This window comes from Caretta caretta, chromosome 2 (assembly GCF_965140235.1).
Source record: "Caretta caretta isolate rCarCar2 chromosome 2, rCarCar1.hap1, whole genome shotgun sequence".
Taxonomy (NCBI): domain Eukaryota; kingdom Metazoa; phylum Chordata; order Testudines; family Cheloniidae; genus Caretta; species Caretta caretta.
In genome coordinates this window covers 170,379,248-170,403,047 of record NC_134207.1, presented here as the reverse complement: position 1 = coordinate 170,403,047, position 23,800 = coordinate 170,379,248, and the positions used below count along the sequence as shown (strand labels likewise).

The 23,800-nt window shown below is 45.5% G+C and overlaps 1 protein-coding gene and 1 long non-coding RNA gene across 4 annotated transcripts in view; one reads left to right on the top strand and one right to left on the bottom strand.

Moving 5' to 3' along the window:
* The window catches only part of ADCY1 (adenylate cyclase 1), a 238,948-nt gene that overhangs the window by 152,446 nt on the left and 62,702 nt on the right, over positions 1-23,800 (top strand). The window lies entirely within an intron of this gene.
* LOC142071133 (uncharacterized) lies at positions 13,436-18,993 on the bottom strand. The gene is made up of 2 exons (XR_012667130.1): positions 18,443-18,993; positions 13,436-15,703 (listed from the first exon to the last, which is right to left on the bottom strand). It is a non-coding gene; the product is annotated as an uncharacterized LOC142071133 (long non-coding RNA).

Here is a 23,800-nt window from a genome sequence, read left to right as displayed (position 1 = left end):
AGTACTTTTTGTCCACGTGTGACAGGGTAAGGGAGACCCCATCCAGTGCAGGGAGAGTGCACCTCGTTTCCCTTAGCATGCGGGGGCAAGGTGTATGTAACCTACGTCTATGTCTCCGTAGCCAGAGTCAATATACTCGCCTCTGCTAGCAGGGCAATAAGACCTAATGGCCAAAGTCAATGTATTAGGCCCGCTTACCAGGGCAGTATGGTCCAATGGCCAAAGTCAATGTATTTGCCCTGGTCTGCAGGGCAGCAAGCACCAAATTCACTGCATCCGCCTCTGTTAGCTGGGCAGTGCAGAACGGTGGCCAGAGTCAATAGGTTTGCCCCTCTTAGCAGGGCTGCCTCACACTCCCTAGACCACTGAACTCTCTGGGATTGTGATTTCTTCATCAAGTCAGTCCGGGGGACTGCCAAATTCACAAAATCCAGTACAAAACACCGGCATTATCCGGCTAGGCCAAGGAATTGCTGCACCTGTCTCTTGGTTGTCGGCACAGGCCAGTCCTGCAATGCTTGTAAAGGGTCGCAGCTCTCTGCCCCCAACAGTATAACCTAGGTAAGTTACTTCGTTCTGCCCAAGATGGCATTTTGTTGGATTCGTGAGTCTAGCCTCCATGAGCATGTGTATCACCTTAGAGAGGTGTTGAAGGTGGTCTTCCCAGATGGTGCTATATATGACAATGTCATTGATATAAGCGGTGGTGTACTGCCCATGGGGTTGTAATATCCAATTCATGAGTTGCTGGAAGGTGGCTGCTACCCCATGTACCCCAAACGGCATGGTTATAAATTGATACAGGCCAAAGGGGGTTGGGAAGGCCATCTTCGAGCATGAGTTCAGGGTCAGAGGGGCTTGCCAATACCCCTTGGTGAGATCCAAAGTCAATAGGAACTTGGCTCCCCCTAACTTCTTGAGCAGTTCGTCGACCCGCAGTATCGGGTAGGCATCAAATCAGGATATATCGTTCACCTTTCTAAAGTCAATACAAAACTGGATGGACCTGTTTGGTTTCGGGACTCGGTTAACCCTTCCCCGTTCAGTGCTGGGCGAGTGCGCCCCATCACACCTCATCAGACAACTTAGGATACAGACCTCCTCACACCTGGCCCTCTTAGTCTGTCCTAACAAGTTTTTATTTGGCACTGGATGTTTATATGTGTAACCCAGAGTTATAAGAGCAAATATGAAAAAATAAATGAGATGTGGAAGAGATATAAGTCCCCATGATTCAGGGCATTAGCCACCCTCTTAGTATTGGGGGTTTGGAGGAAGCTTTCCTTCAAGGCTGGTTATCCCAGATGGTGGTTGTAGGGGTTATGCACATTCTCTGAAGCATATTGGACACCGTTGAAGAGAGATTACTGAATTAGATGAGGTACTGGTCTGATCCAATATAGCAATTCCTATGTTTCCTAAGAGGCCTTTTCTGTAAAGGTTGTTAGTCCGATATAAACTTGCGGTGAAGTTTGTGCCCTTTACAACCAAGGGGCTGGATCTTGCTCCCCCAGCTAGAGGGAGTTCTACCTTTGGCTTCCATAGAAGCAGGATTAGTCCCTAAATTAAACAATATAGAGACACAGGAAGGAGCAGGAGGAGGAATTATTTAGGCTAGAAATGCTGCCTCTTGGTTATAGATTTTTTCCTCCATTATTTTGATATAACTTCTAGTGCATTATATCTCTAATTTATTATGTTGATGGTGGTGGTTTGGAAGAAGAAAGGCTAACTAAAAGAAGTGAGCTTTTAGAAGGGACTTAAAGGAGAAGAGCAAATTAACTTGTTGCACAGACACAAATGAAAACAGGAGGGAGGAGTTGGCAAAGCAAAATTTAGGAGTTGAAACCATTTTAAATATTATGGTAACCAGGTCAACATGCATTTTATTTGCAAGGATGAAGGGCTAATAATAAGTGAGCACATGGTTCTTTATATTTGCAAGGGGTGTGTTGAATAGCGAGAAGCTAATGATTAGCTTGTCATCAGCTGCAAAAAGCTAATGGTACCTTCCCCATTATTGTGTCACTGATTGATTTATGGAAGTGCCAGATGTTGCTGTACAACTTAGCTAATAACATTAGCTCTCTGGTATGCATCAATGGAGTGTCTGTGAAACTGGCAGAAAAACACTTCATGAATTTTACTGGTATCGACTGACTTCTCCACTGGGCTCACAGATCAATCAATGTGTCACTTTGCAGTTCATCACAGCATATCAAACCTTTCCATAGTCATTGTATACTTGCATACTTATCACTGGATCATAAAACATTGACAAAAAATGTTTTATATTATCTTTACATTCAACACAAAGCACATAGTGTTCCCACCCCTCTTGAATCAACCACTAAATCTCTAGAGACAGATACAGGGAAGACTGTCCCTGAAGCTTGGACAAAATCTGATACGTTTAGCTGAGTTCAGATGTCCACTGGTTTAATATTGTATTCCTTCCTCCTGAGCCTCAATCGCTGAAACATGGTCACATTTTTTATTCTTTATGCATCATCTCTGACATTAATATGAACTGACTTTAGCAGGTACGATGCCAAGAGGAATGAAAATCAATGTTATCAGCAACAGATGGCCAAGAATCTGTTCAATTTGAAAGGTAAATAGGAGCAGTTTGGAATATTTTGTTTTAATTAAGAGGAAGATATATTCCCTACTTTCTTCAAAATCTGGTCAGTCGGAACGATCTATCATCACAATGATTTTGTAAGCCAAGAATGAGAATAATAACACACAAAAGCCCTTTCATGTACCAGTTGCACTTTAAATGAGAACAGATTATAAAATATTCACAACTTTTTAATCTTTTATTTGAGACCCATTAACATCCAACTCTAGAGGTCTGGTGTGATTAAAATGCACATTAGCAAGTGGAGAGGTGCTTATTGGAAAGCCACTGAGTCATTTTTTATTTTATGTTTTGCTTCATTACAATTATTATTTCCATGGAAGCGTGAGATTACGTTATAGGGTTTGGTTAATTATAGTTGTTGTTTTTAATCTGCAAGCATTATAGCCAACACTGTCAAACTTGGTGATCTAACATTAGGCTCCTAAACCCACCTAAATAATTCATCTGATTTTCAATAGTGCTGAGCACGGACCTTTCCCTCTGAAGCCAAATTAAAATTTTGGCTTAACTATTGAGCTTTCAACTTGAGACACATGGGGACACCCCCAGTTGTCAAGATGTTTTTGGCCTTCTGAGGTACTGCTGATGTTACTGTACTTCAACTCCCCGTAGAAAATTCCAGGCCAGTCCCTAGCAGCCGTGGCGCTCCCTGCAAGAGCTCCGTATGTCTGCCCAGCCCCAGTTAAGTCTCTGGATCTGATAATTACCCTAGTAACTTTCCTGTCTTATACTGTTCCAACTGTAATGTTGTTCTGCATTCAAAATTAAATTTTAACGTGTGACTAGCTTCCTTTGTTTCACCAGACTGCATTCTCTGATTCACTGGTCCTCATAACCACCACAGCCAGTTAGTCAAAGCATCATTGCTTCATTTGTACAGCTGAAACGTGGATTCCGGCTGGCTCCCAGCTGTAGTTGGCACATTTACATCTATGAGGTTTGGTCTTTGGCCTTGGTAATATCCAGACAGTTATGGTCTTAGGTATACTTCCTTTGTAGCCATTGTGTTAGTTCTTTTCATGCCTCTTAAGAAGCCTCATTATCTCACATGCTAAGAAAACAACAAAACACATTTGATGATGTAATGAGTCCAGAAACGTACAAAAAGTTATCCCAGGAAGTCTCAACTTCTGCGGTCACCTGGATGGTACATGCCATCAGTGTCACTCTTTGACTGGTTAAGTTCTCCTGCTTGATTCAGTACTTTTTGGGAAAGACACATAACCCTGACAAACAGAAGAGGCCAAATGATTCTATGGAACACTGGTAAAAAAAAAAACCCGAGGGAGTTATACCCATGGAAGTGATACTAAAATTATAATGGTCATACCTAAATACAAATGTACATTTATAAATAGTTTATAAAGGGTTAATAAATACATCATGGATGTTTTAATTAATAATTATTAAATTGTAATGAATTGTTAGAGTCCAACAGGTGAATAGCTTTCTTACAGCTGTCTATAACACCTACTAATGTGCTTATGGATTATTAACAAACAATTTGAATTGCCTTTGAATATTTGCTATACTTTATTTTGTGGTGTGTGCCTGGTCACCTAAATCAGGTGGTGGTTATTTCTGCTCTCTGATAGGATGACTTTAATGTTCATCCATAACACATGCTACTCATTTCTGTAACATGCTTACAACATCTACTAATCATTTAAAATATTCTATTAATATGAAGTGTGACTGAAATTAGTATAGGGAAACAGTAAAAATTATATATTCACAAGACAGTTATGTGCACTTTTAATTGTAAACCCATGCACAGCTTACTAGACCCTGTCTAAAAGGGTATTACAATGAAGACCCTGATTCTGTGAAGGGATCTGTGCAGGAGAGCCCTTGTTCTTGTGGAAAGTCCATTCATTTCTGTAGGACTATGCACAGATATAAGGGCCTACTCATGCAAATGAGTATCTCAGGTCCTTCAATAGTCAGGCCTGGTATTGTGACAGTTTGTGACATGCTCATAACTGAGGGTGAGGTGTGTCAGGTGATTCTTCCTGCTGCCTTTCAGGTCAGTGACCAATTCCTATTTTTTCTCCCTTTTGATTTCGTTTTGGGGCAGCAAGTCAACGTACATGGATCTCATCATCACATAGAGCATGGATTTTGGCTTTCTTGTGAGTGAATAGTGCTTAGCTTATAACTTGTACATTTCACTAGTCCCTCATTAATCTCTCTGAAGTCCAGCGGGTAGGATTCCTGATAGGAGGAAGTGAGAGCTAGATGGATTCTGGATCTCTGTTACTAATCTGGTCTACTCTGGTGAAGGAAATCATTTACAAAACACTTTCTACTGCAGAGAACTACACTTCCTATGTTTCTCTAATCTAGGAGCTATTCCAGCCAAACCCTGCTAACAATGATGTATCTGCAAATAAAGAGGAAATCAATAATTGTTTGTTTTAGGAGAGACCTGTTCAAAACACTCAAGTAGAGGATTCTTCTCCATATGAGATACGGTGGGATCATCTTTTGGAATATATAGCACTAAATGCTTAAAATTTACCAGCTGGCTTGAGTGTGGGAGAGATCCAGAGCAATTATCTACAGTACACCTCTTGAGGAAAACTTACTGTAAACCACAATTGCATTTGATAGCTCAAAAGGTGATCAATTAATTTCTTTGACTTGTGATGTAATAGGCAGAAATTCAGTACCCTGGGATTCGTTTTAAAATGTGTGACAGCAGCTGCAGGAGAAGCGTTGATGGCTGTCACATCACTGTCCTACCCTGTTGTTTCCTCTAACATCAACAGATGTGATTTTAAACTTCCTGCAGTCGCAATCCTGTCACGAAGTGAGTGACTGGAAAGTAAACAGCTTGTATAGAATTCTGCCGACTCAGAAGAATATCAGAACACTATTTTTGTCACAGTGCAATAGCCTCAGCTGGCGTAAATCAGTGTAGCTTCAGGGACTTCACTGGAGCTTTGCTAGTTTACATCAGCTGTGGACCTATACCTCTCTGTTGTACTGAGCCCTATGCCTTCCCACCACGAAACAATGAATGTTGTTTAATGTATCTTATCTGCAACTGATTTGATGGTTTTGTTCAGCTTGGAATGAGCAGGAGCAGATTTACCGTGAAACGAACCATGCAGTGGCATGGGGCCCCCAAAATGCAGGAAAAATATCTGACAACCTGCCCCCGAGTCCCGGCCAAGGGTGCAGCAGGGCTCAAGCAGGCAGGCCGCCTGTATGCCATGGCTGGGGGTCTACGCTGCTCCCAGAAGTGGCCAGCTGCTGGCACGTCTCTGCACGCCCCTGGTGGGGCGTGGGAGGCAGCTCCGTGCGCTGCCCCCGCCCCAAGCAGTACACAGAGACCTGCTGCCCCCCTCCACCCAAGGGGCACACAGATACGTGCCAGCAGCAGGGCTATGGTGGCTCCCTGCCCACTCTGCCTCCCTCCATGCCGCTTCACTCCTGGAAGCGGCCGGTATGTCCCTGTGGCCCTTCGGGGGGGCAGGGTCTCTGTGTGCTATCCCCATCCTGAGTGCCAATGGGAGCTGCAGGGGCAGCACCTGCGGGCAGTGGTGTATGGAGACCCCCTGACTCCCCCCGCCTAGGAGCTGCTGCCAGAAGGTGTGTGTGCCAGTCGTTTTGGGAGCCGTGCTGCCCGAGTTAAGCACCTCCCCCCTGCCTCCCTCCTGCACCCCAACCCTCTGTTCCAGCCCAGAGCCTGCACCCCATACCCCTCACCCCAGCCCAGAGCCCGCATCCAGCAACCAAACTTCCTCCCGGAGACCTCCTGCCGCAATCAAGGATCCTCACTTTATTTTCATTTACTTCCCACTATTTATAATATAGGAGGATGATGAAGAAAAAAAGAATGAAAAATGGGACAGGGGAAAGAGAATGTTCTTTTTCTTGGCTGGGTTCTGAGGGGGGGCCCCGAAAATGGAGCTGCACACAGGGACCCACTAACTCGAAATCCGCTACTGGGAATAGAGTGACCAGATGTCCCGATTTTATAAGGACAGTCCTGATATATGGGGCTTTTTCTTATATAGGCGCTTATTACCCCCCAACCATGTCCCGATTTTTCACACTTTCTATCTGGTCACCCTAACTGGGAATGAGCATAGAGCAAACATTGCATATTATAGCACAGAGCAGACTTCAGATTCTATCAGCATTCAGTATATTTCCTGCTCTTATGTGAAGAACACAGACATTTTTGATATTTTATTGAAATGTTCAGTCTAGGCCATTGTGAGATCTATCTTCACATAAAACTCCCATTGACTTCAGTGGGAGTAACACACACACAGATTACAGGATTGGGCTCTAAGAAATTAGGAAGGGTGAAGAGGAAATCAGTGGGATATTATGCGGCTTATTTTGTGATGTGCAAACAATATGAAATAAACAAGTTTAGTATTTGTTTTTTCAATTAACATTCAGAAAGAAAATGAAATATTGTGGGGAAGCTGCAAGTCTGGGAAGTACTCATGCAAATGTATATTTGCGCAAAAGTTCATGTCAGAATTCTTTATGGTAACCATCTTAAAAATCTCCTGTTCAGAACACTGTCATCCTCTCAGAGAGAGCAGAAATACAAACACCTGGTAACTTAGATGACCAGGCATACACTACTAATGAAGAATAGTAAATATTTGAAGATATAATCAAATAGTTTGGACTAGCTGATAGGCTGATACATGTTTGCATAAAGCATTCACCAGATAATTTTGAATAAATAGCATATTTTTAAAAAATCAAAGCCTGTCTGTAGATAACTCACAAAAAGTAAAAACAGGCTATGTCTGTTCACTTATTTGCTACAAACAGTTCACCAACGTCACCCAATATCTGTATTAGCCCTTTTCCACAAAGCCCAAAACAAACATTTTACAATAGGCCGCATAACATGAATTGTCAAATATGATACATAAATGTCAACACACACTCTATAAGTTCAGTAATACACGAAAAACTACAGCGCCTATTTATCTCAATGGGATGGTGTTCCTAGCTTCTGTTTGCCAAAAGTTGGGAATGAGCAACAAGGCATGGATCACTTAACGATTACCTGTTCTGGTCATCCCCTCTGAAGCACCTGGCAGTGGCCACTGTCAGAAGACAGGATACTGGGCTAGATGGACCTTTGATCTGATCCAATATGGCTGTTCATATGTTCTTATGACTTCAGTCTGTCCTGTCCTCCTCTGCATTTGATGTGGGATGCTTCCTCCTCCTCCAGACTGCCTGGATCATCGGGTGGCATTGAGTGCACAGTGGAGAGAGTCTCCCTGCTCTCAGTTCCAGTGTCCAGCACTACAGCCTCTAAGAGAAGAAAATTGCACAGAAAATCCTGCTCATCTGTGCCAGTTTGGGCTGGAGCATGCTCATGCACGAAGACACTCTTTAGCAGCCAGCTTCTAGCAAACCTCTACTGGGCATGTGCAAATGGCAATTTTCAGAGGCTTATAACTGCCAAATATGAGTGGGTTTTTACAGGGATGGGGGAAAAAGCATCTCTTTGACCCCAGCCAAATGTAAAGTCTCCACTACAAAGCATGGGGTGCTAGAGCTTGTCAATTAAACAGTTGTAAAAAGAAATTAACATTGGCAAAACAATGTTTTCTCCAGCCCTGTTCTCAAAAATGACTGAACCAGTGTTGTTGAACTTGTCCAAACTTTACAAAAATACTCGACCTAAGTCAGACTCCCCATATGGAAAATTTCAGTCCAAACAGTTAAAACTTGGGAAAATTATAAGTAACTGAAAACAGAGTCTTACAGGGGTAAATGTTAGGCAATATTCACTGCCCCAAAATGTCATTAGTGCAGAGTTAAGTATGACCATCTACTTCCTGAATGTTGAGTGCACCTGTACTTAAATCTCTAAAACCCAGTAAATACAGAGTTACGGTACACACAAGCTATGCCACGCAACCTTAACTCTGCCCCCAGAACCAGTGGGGATGTACTGTCAGTATGCTTCAGCTAGGACTGCACTATAATAAGCAGACATAAGGACTGACAAAGTAAACGTGCCATTTTATGTGGTTTTTTCCCCCACAGAACTGTATTCTCTTATTGTACTCGCATGTACTCCAACTGCCCTTCACTGTGTCAGGGACAGCTGTGTTGACTGGTGCAATGATTTTTTGCAGCAGGTTGCCACAGCTCACACATATATGAGGAGAAGTGCATCTGCACCCAAAGGGATCACAGGGCTCTGATTCCATACTAGAGCCATACTAGATTCCTTACCACCGACTGTTCCTGTTGTTCAGGACACTGTCACTCAACCATCACCACATTATCCCAAGAGAGTGTGAAAACCAGTTGTGTGCCTCATCTTATATGGTAGTGAGTTGCTATTTCAGGGCAGTATAATCCCTTGCCATTTGAGACTCTCTGGTAGTCTACCCACAACTTTTAGTTAGGCTATATAGTGTTTTATGTTAGCCATGTAAATGATTATGTATATATATTTGGGAAAAAAATTTTAAATAGGGTGTACGAAAGTGACGTTCTGTCCCTTTAGATATTTGAGCATTCCCCTATCCCACCCAGTGCAAAGCCTCACTTTCATGTTGGTTTCAGTTTTGCTGAAAGAACAATAAAGCAAGCACGGGATAGAGCTGTGTTTCTGTCTCCTCTGCTGGGTCCAAATATAATAGTCAGGAATCTGCTTTCATTCTCTGTCTCTGGTTTTCATCTGAAACAGTTTCCTTAATCACATGTGCATATAAAAAGATACTGAAAGCAGACACTAAAGCCTTGCACTAATTCCCACTGCAGTGTGAAAACCAGTACAAAGGATGGATTACAGGTCCCTGAGTGTGGGATTACAGTATGAAAAAGACTGAGAATTCATGTATGAGGGGGTAGAGAATTCAAGTTTTCTCTCCTCGTTTAATCATAGTATCTCCTCGCCCTCAGATCTCCACCCTTCTATTCCTGGCTCCATCTTTCAGTAAAAACAACTAATAGGACATAGCAGGTGTCCCATATCCCTGTACCCCCAAAATATCACTTCAGTTAGCCTACCAATACTTTTTTGGTAGCCTCCACCCCCCGTAAAGCTGCCTCCAGAAATAGAATTTAACACTCAATATCAAAGAGTGATAGCTTTGTCAAGGAACAGGCAGAATATACAATTACCGCGTGGTTTTTACAATTCAGCTTTTATCAGTGAATCATTGTTAGCAGCTTGCATTCTTCAGATTTAGCAAGTGCATTTGGTTTTCTGTATGTGGTCCCTGGATGCTTTTCATTCTATATTGCAAAGGCTTTCAAGTGACTTTTATTAATCAAGTGTAGCTTGTTTGATGTGTATGATTGTTATTGGAATAGGATTTTTGACAGCAGGCTGCTGTTGTTTTTGTCAGACCAACCAAAGAAACTTTACCATGGTGGGGACTAGATTTTCACTCCTCTTAAAATAAAAATAAATAAATAGATAGATAAAAAATCTGAACTTGATGAGCTGAAAAATTGCTAGTCACCAATGTGTAAACAAACAAAAAAGGAACAGGAGGAGGGGGGAAATAAATTGAGAGAAGGAAAAGGACTAAAATTAGCATTCCAGTCATTTTATTTTCTTTTTTGATGTCCATCTATATACTGACAGAGTCTTAAATTTCCATCTGTATTTGATTGTGATAACCTTCCTTGCAGGAAGGTGCATTCCACTGAATAATAGCGTGTCCCGATAGAAAAGACACTCTCTTCCTGCAGCACAGGTGAAATTTTTAAGGCTTGTGTTCTGTACAAGCAAAGAGGAAGCCACAAAACAAACACATTAGGCCAAAATGTTCAAACTCAGGTTCCTGAAGTTAAACACCTAAATCCATCATTAGGTACCTAATTATGTGGTCTGATATTTCTTTTTCCCGAGATGCTGAGCACCCACAGCTCCCATTGTCTGCTTGTCTGTGGGAGAAATGGGTGTCCAGCACTTCTGAAAAATCAGATTACTTTTATTTCAGCACTTAAATGTGAATTTAAATGCCTAACGTTAACCACCTAAATTTGAAAATTCTGACCACTGTTTATGCAGATCTGACATAGTGAAGGGACATAATTACAGTTCAAAGCTTCCACTATAAGGGTATCTGTATTAGTTCAAAAACTGTACACAGAAATGTGGTAACAATGAAGAGCACTATTTTTAGGTCTACCAAACACACAGCTAGCATTGGGAGTAACCTCTCTGTGCAACCACGGACCAAAGATGGAGAGAAGGGCATTGTTCTGTCTGGAGTGGCTCACAACTGTGAGGGCTTACCTCAGTGTAGACTGTCAGAAAACAAGGGCTGATATTCCAGCTGGTAGTATACAGATTTAATAATTTTATTAAGATAATGTTGAAGTAAAAAGAAAATGGTACAGAGTTTAGGCATAGAAGTTTCTGATATCAGGGAATAAGGTACAGATTATTAAGAAGAAAAGGAGTACTTGTGTGGCACCTTAGAGACTAACAAAGTTATTTGAGCATAAGCTTTCGTGAGCTACAGCTCACTTCATCGGATGCATGCAGTGGAAAATACAGGGGGGAGATTTATATACATAGAGAACATGAAACAATGGATGTTACCATACACACTGTAACCAGAGTGATCACTTAAGGTGAGCTATTACCAGCAGGAGAGCGGGGGGAGGGGGGACCTTTTGTAGTGATAATCAAGGTGGGCCATTTCCAGCAGTTGACAAGAACGTCTGAGGAAGAGTGGGGGGGGGGATAAACATGGGGAAATAGTTTTACTTTATGTAATGACCCGTCCACTCCCAGTTTCTATTCAAGCCTAAATTAATTGTATCCAGTTTGCAAGATTATCAAGGGGTGTGAAATTCGGTTTAGGAGCAGGTGGCGTAAGGAATACATAACCTGCAGTCTCCCCGATTTGGGGTAGAAGTTTAATGGGTCGAAGTACAGACATTGAGCTATGGGGGTATGTTGCCCATATAATTGCTATGTTCAGGTGTGGAGTATAATGAGTGGCTACGATGATGAGGATGGATCTACCCTCATTTGGTGGGATTTAATGTTCAGTGAGTTTATGGTTCCAGTTCATATGGTCCAATGGAAAAAGTCTCTCAGTCCCTTTCCCATAGTTGATGCACGATGTCATACCGGCTCACACCTCCTGGTACTGTCGGTGACCGGTGATGTGTTCAATGTCCCTGGACCATCAGATGGCGTCCGAGACCACGAGGCGCCGCATGAGCCATGTGTAGCGTCGACCAATCCCACAGGCCCGCAGCACATGCTCGTTGCAGGGGTCCCAAGCGCTCAGGGCTCCGATGATCAGGGCATCCATCTGCACCTCGTAGCCCTTCGCTCTCAGGGTGTCGGCCAGGGGAGCGTATTTTTCCAGCTTACGAGCTCGGGCTTCGCAGAAGGCCGGGGTCCTGTTCTCAAAGGAGACCATGATGTCGACGATGATCTTTTTCTGGGCCTCTTCGGTGACTACCACATCAGGTCGCAACTGGCTGTCAGTACCGGGGATGGCGCAGTTCACGGCGACCTCCCCTAGGCGCAGTGTGATGGCTGTCACTAGGCGGTTCTGGATGGCGTTGTGGCGCAGCTGCCAAGCTCTGGAGTGGGGCTTGCAGCTGCACAGGACATGGGGCAGTGTCTCGTTGGAGTAACCACACTTCCTGCAATGCTTGTCTTGGTTCCCGTGGCGGACGGCTCCGTTGAGCGGGACGCAATTGAGCCGGGCGCGGTGGATGAACCGCCAGTCGGCGAAACGGGTGAAGCTGCCCCTGGTGAGGAAGTGGTTGCTGGCATCCCATTTGCTGGTCAGTTCGAAGGCTTTACCCTGGTCCGATTTACGCTTTAGGGTTTCCACGTACAGCGAGTGGTCCTCTCCAGCATGCCCCTGGCGCTCAGGGTGACGATGGTGTTGTCATTGGACCTGATCTGCGGCACCAGGACTCCCAGCTCCTGGCACTCCTTGCACCACTCCCAGCAGCAGCCGATGCGCTTCCCCAAGCGACGCATGGCATTGCAAGCGTGGGACCACAGTGAAGCGATGTCGCCACTGTCCCGTCCGAATTCTCCATCCAGGGAACCACTCAGAAAGCTGGCAGTGTTTTGGTTGGAGGGGGCTCTGCCGATCCGCTTCTTTGTTGCGTCATGGAGGGCGTTTGCTGCGATGATCCTTACCATGGTGTCAGGACACGTCAGCAGGTGGAAGGCGTGGGTGATCACCGCAATGTCACACAGGTCACCATGCGGGGGACATTGGCACCGCCAGGCCTGTGGGCGATATAGACCAGCTTGTTCCTGGCTCTCTGGGGAAGGAACAGCCACTTCTTCACCAGCTGCCGGACGATCTTGTATGCCTTGTTGAGGGGTACCTTCGCCACGGCGGATCCCCTTACGACGAACGAGATGCAGGGGATCAGGAAGGTGTTCAGGGCGTTTATCTTCTGCCACGGTGCTAGCAGGGAGGCGTCGATCTTGGTGGCATCCTGCAAGATCTCCTGGATGGTGTCTGCTGGACACGGAAACCCGTCGGCGTGCCAAGGTGCCAGTACGCCTGCCCCTCTGCCAGGGTTCTATAATTAGATTTCACCAAGCCAGCACCACACGTGAACTCCGGGATCACTATCCCAGTCTTACCATAGAGTCACAAACAGTCCCCTTAGTACCCAGCCTGTCTTGCCACCCAGACAAACTGGACTTTGTGATAAAGGGTCACGTCAACCAAAAATCACACATCAGGTTTCTCCCAGTCCCAAGAGACCAGTCACTTACTCCAGATCAGTTGGTACTCTGGATCTTACACCAAAGACAATGCTGGCAGCCAATTCTGTAGTAAATTAACTAAAAGTTTATTAGCTAAGAATAAAGAATGAGAGATATTGAGAGATTAAAGCACGTAAAATAGATGTACAGGTGAATCACAGTTTTTAACTCCAAATAGTAGCAGTGATGTAATAAACTGCCAGTTTTGCAAAAGTCTTTCAAGATACCCAGATTGTCTCTGGAGATCTCTGTTTGCATCTGGTACACTTCCCTGTAAAAGTCCAAACAGTCAGAGATGAAGGATCTTTCTTTGACTCCATATTTATGGTATCTTCATGCAGAAAGCAAGCTGACAGTGTCTCTACCTGTGGCGGTTCAATACAAGACAGGACACGGCTTTAGGCAAGCAAGCAGGCTGGTCTGCTGATGGGATTACCCCTGTCAGCTTTTCCACCTCTTTTATTTCTCTCCCCCCTGCGCATCACATACCCCAACCGACCGCAAAAGGCATCAACAAAGGAAATAATATGACTTTGATTAATATTCCTATTTACTAACCTCTATCTACTACAATCTTTATTCTCAGGCCTTGAGCTTCGGCCGAGGAAGCTTCCCACGGCTGATGTCCTTATTATGACTTCCCAGATGGTCCATGTTTTCATGGTCCATGTCCTTGGATAGAACAGAGCAATGTGTGCATTGCTCCTACACAACAGTCAGGGTGTGCCCTGACTGTTTCCAGGTGCATGAACGCTACATGAACCCTTCATCCCCCCTTTTGTTATTATTATGCTCGGCCATCTCATGGTAGCCATCAATTTGCTTTTGTAAGTGATTCAACTCCCGGACAGACAAGGACATAACTTGGGGAGCCTACCAGGGCGGATCTCTGCAAAGCCTTAGCAAGGAGAGAATACATTGTACACAGCAGCAGCAAAATATAAGCCCAACAATTACAAACACAGCATAACCGAAAAGTTGTCGCAGCCATCCTAGAGAGGGCAGCCATCCTGTAAGCCAATTCCAAAAGCCCTCAAACCCCAGATCTTGGCGTATGTGTGCTGTAAGATTGGCCAATTCGGCCAGTCTAGTTTCTATGGAGCGACTATTATCAGTTAAATTAAAGCAACACATGTGCTGAAACGTGGAGCAGCCTAGATGGTGTTTCAGGAGCAAAAAATCAATGGCTGCTCTGTTATCCAAAATTGCATCCCTTAATTCGTGTTGCTCTGTGTTAAGTAGGGCAATTGCCTGGGATGTTGTATTAATTGCCTTTGCTGCAAAGCATGCCAGGTTATTTAAAGTTCTGGCTGTATAAATGGCAAGCGCGGGGACCCCAACAATAGAGGCCGCTAAAGCAGTATACTCAGCACGACTAAAAAGCTCAACATCTGCAATACAATCGTCTGAAAGGGGTACACTTCTTCTACTACGTTTTTGACCAGCAAAAGGCAATATAAGTGTCATTCTACTAAGACAGCAAAGGGTGCCATCACTTAAATTTGCAGGAATATAATTAAAGGTGCGTGAACCGCAGGTAAAAAACCATCCTGATGGTAGGATGATATGGCCATAATTGTATGAAACATTTACGGCGTGGGAACAATTTAAAAAGGGTTGAGAAACTTGCCGACAGCCCAAGGACACCCTTGTACTAGTGCAGTTAACCACACATGCACAGGTGACATTGTTGGCCCCGGCCGGGTACGGTGTGTGGAGGGATATGGCCGTGTGAGACAAAGTATAATTGGCCGGGCCCCAATTAGCCATACCAGAGTATTGGGAAGAGAGATTCGCGTAAGCAGCGAGCATCGTCTCATTCCCTATTTCTTCAGGGTGATGACATACTGGAATAAGGCATGTACCCAACAATTCTCCAGCTGCTACAGAATTAGATAAACAAAAGTGGGTAACATTTGCTATTGAAGCCAATCTTTCCCATAGGTTATATGTTATTCGGGCTCGTAACGGAGAAAGCGCTCCCGAGCCAACCCCTACAGGAAATAGCACAAAAGGCATACAATCAATACAGAATTAGCAGTAATTTGGGCAAGAATTGCCACAAACAAAGTCTCAGGAGTCTCTGGCTGTTGGTTTGCTGCCAGCCGTCGTTGAGCCGCGGCGACCAATGCTTTTACTGCTCCCCATGTCACGGGCTGGCTTGGGACACTACGCCTCTTCCGTTTCCGTCCCTTCGTTGTCGACCCAGGAGGCACCGCTCCCTCCTCCAGGGTCAGCTGAAACTCCGGTATGGGGTTTGATAGTCCCTGGTGCCACGCCATGCTGCTTCAGTGCCGGTCGCACACACCGGGCCGGAACCCACAACAGTCCTGTAGGGAGAGACACAGCAGCATATCCCCGACCCCAAGTGATTAGAGGTACTGGGCCCAGCCATTGCGGATCAGGCAGCTGACGGTAATAGACACATGGTCTTTCCAGCACCTCGGATTTATGAAAATGCCAATCCGCGGGGGTCTGCTGATCTGCGTTCAGCGTTAAGTTATTTAAAGTGAACAAAAGGGTATGCAATTGTTGCTGAATGTCTCCCAAGGTTCGGAGACGCAGCTCCCCTTGTTTTAATTGTTTGTCAAGCAAGGTTTTTAATGTGCAATTTGCACGTTCAACAATGGCTTGGCCCGTGGAGTTATAAGGGATCCCGTGTGTGAGACGGACGTCCCATTGGACACAAAAGGCGGAAAGGGCTGTGGAGCAGTAGGCTGGAGCATTATCTGTTTTTATTTGGCTCGGGCGACCCATAACAGCAAAACAGGCTAGCAGATGGTGAATGACTTTAGGAGTGGCTTCCCCACGCTGTGGGGTTGCCCAGAGGAATCCCGAATAGGTATCAATGGAAACATGTAAAAACGAATAGGGGCGAAATTGTGGCACATGAGTAACATCCATTTGCCACAGCTGATTTGCTGCGGTACCTCGGGGGTTAACGGCATAAGAGAAAGTAGGAGCAGCAGCAGCACAGTGGGGGCAGGAACGAACAATGGAACATGCATGATCAGCAGGAATGTGAAACTGCCGGGCCAAAACAGAGGCAGACTGATGAAAAAAGGCATGGCTTTCAATGGGGTCAGAAAAAAGGGAATTTACCTCACCACGTAACGCGCGATCGGCGCGCGCATTGCCTTCAGTGAGTAGCCCAGGCAGAGGGGTATGACTGCGAATATGAGCAACAAAGTACAGGAAATTACGAGTGGTGATGAGATACTGTAAAGACAAAAACAGGCGAAGGAGGTCTGCATCGACCTGAGGGGTAATGAGGGCTAGGGGTAAATGATCAATTACTTGATAAACATAATGGGTGTCCACAATCAAATTAAAGGGACAATCAGCAAAAAGTTGAAAGGCCAAAACAACAGCAGCCAATTCTGAGCGCTGCGCAGAACGCTGAGGCAGCGTAAAGCGAGAATGCCAACGAGGGGGGTCACCTAATTGATAGGTGACAACACTGCGACGTGGAGAGCCATCAGTAAAAAGAGTGACGGCTGAAACAATGGGTTGAGAGCGACTAAGACGATGGACAACCAGGGGCACCTGTTGGGTAATTACCAATCGGGGATCTTTAGGGGGATTATAAGAGATCTCTCCCACATAATCACAAAGAGCAATCTGCCAGGCCAAGGAGGTGTGGCACAAAGAGTCAAATTCAGTACGGGACAAGGGGAGCACAATGGCAACTAAATCAGTGCCAGTGAGTTGCACTGCACGGTGGCAGGCTTTACGAACAAGATCAGATAGGGCATCTAAATACAGGTAAATATTTCGAGGGGGGGTGGATGAAAGGTACAGCCACTCTATAATAGAGACGGCTGTGTCCGTACGGGGTACAAACAGAGCCGCAGTTGGCGTATGAGGGGTGGCAAGAAGAACCAACCGTAAGGGACGGACCTCTGGGAGTCTGTCCACAAACTGCTGACTCAATGCTGCATTGATTTGTCGAATGCAGGCAGTATGCTTTTCAGTGATGGCAATAACCGCACCCGGTGCCCGGGCTCCACGCAGGAGCTCGAACAACGGCTGCAGCATTGAAGTGGGGAGACGAAAGTAGGGCCGAATCCAATTTAAATGACCCAAAACTTGTTGTAATTTAACAAGGGTTAGGGGTTGAGGTAGAATTAATTCCGGACGAACCGGAGCAGCATAGGTTTGTAAAACCTTATGTCCGAGGTACTGATAGGGATAAGAGCATTGGATTTTTTCTGGTGCCACTAATAGGCCATTTTGGCCGAGAATCTCGGACAGAGATTCAAGTTGTTCTGCCGTAACCTGAGGACCACTAAGCAAAATGTCATCCATATAATGGTAGACCTTTAGTGTGGGGTACCGGGCACGAAAAGGGGCAAGGGCCCGATCCACAAAGAGCTGACACAAGGTCGGACTATTTTGCATTCCCTGGGGCAAGACTTTCCATTGATACCTATGAGAGGGTTGCTGATTATTATATTGTGGCACCGTAAACGCGAATTTTTCGCGGTCTTGTGGGCAAAGGGGAATAGTGAAAAAACAATCCTTTAAATCTAACACACAAAGCTGATCGGTTTGAGGAATTAAATTCGGGTTCGGTAAGCCAAATTGTAAGGGGCCCATGGGTTGGATGCGTTTATTTATTTCCCTTAGATCATGTAACAGCCGCCAAGCACCCAATTTTTCCTTAATAACGAACACCGGGGTGTTCCAGGGACTAGTGGGGCTCTCCAGTCGCTGTGCATGCAAATGTTGCTGCACAAGCGAATGAAGTGCTCTCAGCTTCTCTAGGGGGAGGGGCCACTGGTCAATCCATACGGGCTCTAAGGATTGCCACACCAAGGGTAATGCTGAAGGCATGGCGGGTGCGGGAGGGTTTTGGGCCATTAGATATTAATATCGAGGGTGGTGTCCAGCTTTGTAAGCAAGTCACGGCCCCAAATATTGAGGTGGACAGGGAGCACAAAAGGACGGATTGTAGCAAGGGCACGGCCTCCCGGTTTAGAGACCGTGACCCAAGACAAACTTTGGCGCCCGGGTTTACTACCCCCAATCCCCCACAACTCCTTAGAAGGAATTGTTGGCCAACTGACCGGCCACTCCAGATCACGAATCACCGTAACGTCAGCTCCAGTGTCCATCAGCCCTGTAAAGGGAACATCATTTAAGAGAAGTGTTAACTGAGGTTTCGAGGGGCGGACCGACATTGTTAGAGCAACAAGTGGAGAGGACGTGTTGTGAGATGGTGACTGAGCCAGCGTCGATCCAAAGCCGCCTCCGCCTCGGTCTCGATCCTCCGCAGCTGGCACCTGATAGGGGACTAAAATCAATTGTGCAATTGACCGTCCACACGGGAGCGACTGTAGAAGATGAGTCCACACCTGAACCTTAATAATGCCTGTGTAGTCAGCATCAATGACCCCTGGAATGACAAAAAAGCCCTGTTTCCCAGCATGTGAGCGAGGGAGAACGAGACCTACAAAGCCGGCAGGGAGAGGTCCCGTCACCTGTGTAGGTATAGCACAGACCTCCCCTGGCAGCCGAAAGTCAGTGTCCTCCTGCATGATCAAATCAAGCCCTGCACTTCCAGCAGTCGCCGCCCTCATAGAGTCTATGGATTTTAAGGCAGAGGAGCGGTTGTCTGAGTGGGAAACACCCCTGTTTGGCCCTGGGTTCGGGGGGGACCCGTCGCGCGGTTTCCCGACCCGCTACGACACTGATTAGCCCAGTGATAACCTTTCCCACACTTGGGGCACTTCTTGGAGGGTCGGGCTGGTGCCTTAGATGAGCGGCACTCCCGCTGAAAATGACCCTCCTTACCACAGCGGTAACAACGCTTCCCCTCCTTCCCGGTTTTTCTCAGGGCGGCAGCCAGAACTCCAGCCTTATGGGCTTGTGTGCCGATGTTCTGGCACGCCCGCAACATGTCTGAGAGCTCTAAAATACCAGAGGCTTGCGCTGCCTGGAGAGCACGGCGGCAATCCTCATTTGCATTTTCAACTGCCAATTTTAACAGGAGCTCGTGAGCTGCCTCAGTGTTATCCACCTGTCGGAGGATAGCCTCATGCAATCTGTTGGTAAAATCCAAAAAGGACTCTGAGGCACCCTGACAGATACTGACAAAGCTTTTGGTAGGCTTGCCTGAATCCGGGACCTTCTTGAAAGCATGCTGGGCACAGGTGGAAATAATGGGGAAGACGGCCTGAGGGAGTTGAGACTGCATCTCAATAGTAGCAAACGGGCCCTCCCCTGCCAAATGCTCATAAATGATACCGTGCTCTCTATGTACCTGAGCTTGGCGTTCTGCCATCTGCCGATACTCACTAACCCAAATAACATACTGACTGGGTGATAACATCATGCGCAGCAGCGTTTTCCAATCCTCAGGGATTAGGGAGTACCCAGTACCTATCCCTTCAATGAGACCACGCACAAAGGTGCTAGTCAGGCCAAACTCACGAATTGCTTTCTTTACCTCTCTAACCACCGAGTATGGCAAAGTGGTCCAGGTGCCCACGGGGTTGCCCTGGTCATCATTCTGCCAGGTCACCGGGCAAACTGAGACCAGATCAGCCAGCTCCTCCGCTGTAAGATCTGAGCGAGTCTTCGCTGCATGGACCATTCGTTGCACGAGCGAAAGCCCCTGAGCAGACGCGGATGACCCTCCGGGGGGCACCACGGGGGGAGGGTGATCACACACCGGCTCCGGTGGGGAAGGCCAGGGAAGCGGTGGTAATAGAGGCCCTGGGGGCGAAGCAGGGGGAGGGATGGTTGCAGGAGCGGATGGGGGTGGCGAGATCACCAGCCTCGCGAGGGAGGGTCTGTCCGAGGCGACACGCTGTTTCGCGTCACGGCAGAGGTGCCAGGCATGTAAAGCCTGCACGGGCGCCTGAGGCTCCTCGTGCAATGTCTGGCCCAACCGCTCCCAGTCCGCTAAGTTAAGGGTTCCAGCTTCAGGGTACCACGGGCACTGGGCACTCACCTCCTGTAGCAGGAGAGTGAGCTCTCTAGTAGGACAGTCATGCTGAGCCTTACGCAACAAATACTGTAGCTCACAGCGGTGTTGCACTTGCAAAGCAGAGAGGGAACTTCCCATACTTACCACAATGAAAAATACTCACCGGGATCCGCGAAGCGGATGAGTGACGCGTCTGAAACCCTTGCCGGGCGAGGTGAGTGCTGAGGGCCCCACGTTTGGGCGCCAGTTGTGGCGGTTCAATACAAGACAGGACACGGCTTTAGGCAAGCAAGCAGGCTGGTCTGCTGATGGGATTACCCCTGTCAGCTTTTCCACCTCTTTTATTTCTCTCCCCCCTGCACATCACATACCCCAACCGACCGCAAAAGGCATCAACAAAGGAAATAATATGACTTTGATTAATATTCCTATTTACTAACCTCTATCTACTACAATCTTTATTCTCAGGCCTTGAGCTTCGGCCGAGGAAGCTTCCCACGGCTGATGTCCTTATTATGACTTCCCAGATGGTCCATGTTTTCATGGTCCATGTCCTTGGATAGAACAGAGCAGTGTGTGCATTGCTCCTACACAACAGTCAGGGTGTGCCCTGACTGTTTCCAGGTGCATGAACACTACATGAACCCTTCATCTACCCACATGGGTTTTTCCTTTGATGACAGTGAGTGAGGAATGCACTTAGTCTTATGACCTCCAGTCATCATCACTATGGCCATTTGCTTTGGAATTAGCACCTTATACAATAAATTTCTTCATTAGCATTTCACAAGAATTCTTTGATGGGTTATTGAGTTACATGGGTATATACAATGTAAATGTTTGTTACTACATTATAACAGAAACAGATAAGTGAAAACAATACAAGTAACATTCCACTAGCTTTCATGAAGTTTAAAACGTTACTCACTTCGATTTACACTAACACACAAGTGAATTGGCCTATGGTCCTGATCTGACCTGCTGTGCCAGGGTCACCGAGGGAATGATGCTTTTGTTGCAAAATGTGTTGGTGTACCGCTTCAGTATCACTCCTGCTGTCACTGTGAATGGTGCTAAGAACAGAAATGCACAAATGTCAGTCTGATAGCCCCCAATCTGAAATTATTCCATCACTGTGAGTGGGAGTGGGGTTTGGACCTTTGCTTTATGTTCTGTTGCTCCCATTTTATTTTACTCCCCCAAAAATGTGGCACTTGGAGACGAGAGATGTGATGGGCTTAGAGAATGACTGTATCTATTTTATTGGTCTCCCAGCAATCTTTTAACACTTGCAACCATTAGAAATATGTGCTGTATTTGTATTGGATAGGTAGATAAACTGGTTTGAACTATGGAGAATTTTTTTCTTATGCAAGTTGTATTCTTTCACCACTAAGTAAAATGGACTTTAGTATATTAGTAAAGGAATTATTACAAATAAGTGTAATATGGCATATGAGAGATTTGTCTAAAAAATTGCTAATTACCATAGCTGTGAAAAGACGAACATGAAATAAAACTTGCTCACTTATCTCAGGATAACAAAAGTCCACAGGAAAGCTCAGTAAATTGCAAGTAATAACAGGAGAGATGCTAATACCAAGAAGCTTAGACCTGACTGACTGAAGGCATAAGCAAGAGACAGACACACAATACAGCATGGAAGCGTTCTGTGAATGCACTTTGAATATCAACGGTACCCTCCTTTTCTGTGATTTCTTTTCATGCCCCTAGCTGACCACAGCAAAATGAACTGCAGTCTGATGCTGTTTCTGAGGAGCTTAGATAAGCAGCAGTGGCTCCTTTACCAGAGTATTATAAGAGATGCAAACAGAGGGGTGTTTTCTCAGAATTTTAATCAATGATTGTTGTATTCCACATACTTCAATGCACTCTCGAAGCTGTAAATAGTCTGGCTGCCCTTTGTAGGGGTCTGATAGAACATCCCCATTCTTATCCTGATTTGCTGGCTATATTAGTCCAAAGAACCCTTCCTAAAATGATGTTGCAAATGAACAAGCATCAATTCAGCTGCACTTAAAAAGGAAGTGCCAAAATAAAATAAAGCAGGCCATGAGCAAGTTCAGTGGGATGCCTGTCAAGGATGGCCTATTTTTTTTTTTATTTAAGTGTGGCATAAAGAGGTAATACTACCCTCCTGGCAATGACCATTTGTCTGTGTTATAGCAGAAGCCCAACAATGCCCAATGACTGGTAAATAAACAGGTTGCTCCATCTGCTGCTTTGAAGATATTTTAAAGAAGCTGTTATAAACTCCGGAAGTTACCTTTTTAAAAATTATCTGCACACATTAGGGTTCTTCTGAGGGAGCGCCAAGTTGGAGAAAGGGAGGAGGTACACCTCCTGAGCAAAGTTGTCAGGCAACATTATTCCTCTATAAGTCATAATGCTTCTGGGCAGTGAGAGAAGCATAGTGTTCACAGGAGATTTGATACACTGAAGGAAGTTTAGACTGTACTCTCCAAAGCACACTCCTCCCAGCACTTCCAGGGGGAGAGAGACCATGCCCCTGTTCTTGCCGCTCTCTCATACATGCCCTCTTGGCTCTGCTAGCAAAAATTTCCATTAGCACACCCAGCTATATTACCGTTTCTCTTTTGTGGGTACTCCGAGCTGCAAAGGAGCTTCTTGTTCTTTAACTAGAAGATCAATTCAGAATCAGCCTAATATCGCCCCCAAAATGAAGATGTGTGGCAAAATCACTGACCTGCTCAATGTGACTTCCAGGTGAGAGGTCTGACCTTGTCCGCCAGACAGAGGAAAGGGGACTAGTTGTTTTGGAGTTGAGATCCAGTGGTGATACTAAGATCTATTTCACCTTGTGCCTTCCATATGTTCCCTCCCTATTACTGCAACTTGCAAAATAGAGCAAAACTACTGGCGTTAATTGCCAAAAAAAGCTGCTACGTTTTGGTTGGGTTTAGAGAAAGGCATGCAGCAAAATACTTATATTTCTAGAAGAGCTATGGCTGTTTTAAGAAAACATGATCGGATTAATTAGTAACATCACAACTAGCTACCCAAAGGCTATGTTTTAGCTTGGGGCCTTGCAGAACATTGGGGTGAAGATAGATCCCATTTGCCATATTCTGACCTAAGGGCTATCTATGCCTAATAATATCTTATTTGGTATGAACAACTAAGGAATGTGTTCAAGATATTTAGTGAAGTGAATGTCACTGTACAATGTCCTCTGGGCAGAATATTGCTTTCCAGCAGTGAGTCACTTGCCAGAAATTCCTCAACTGAGAGATTATATCCGAAGCCACTTAAGAGAGATTTTTTTCACTATTTCTAACCTACACATAATCAACTCCTTATATAGCAGAATAACATGCACAGTAAACTAGTGTCCTTTAAATAGAAGAACTATCAGATGTGCTGTATAATGCAGATAGTATTAATCTACTTTAATCATCCTTCAGGTGCACAATATAGTAATTGTGCCCATTCAGGAATTTTTTCCTGTTTA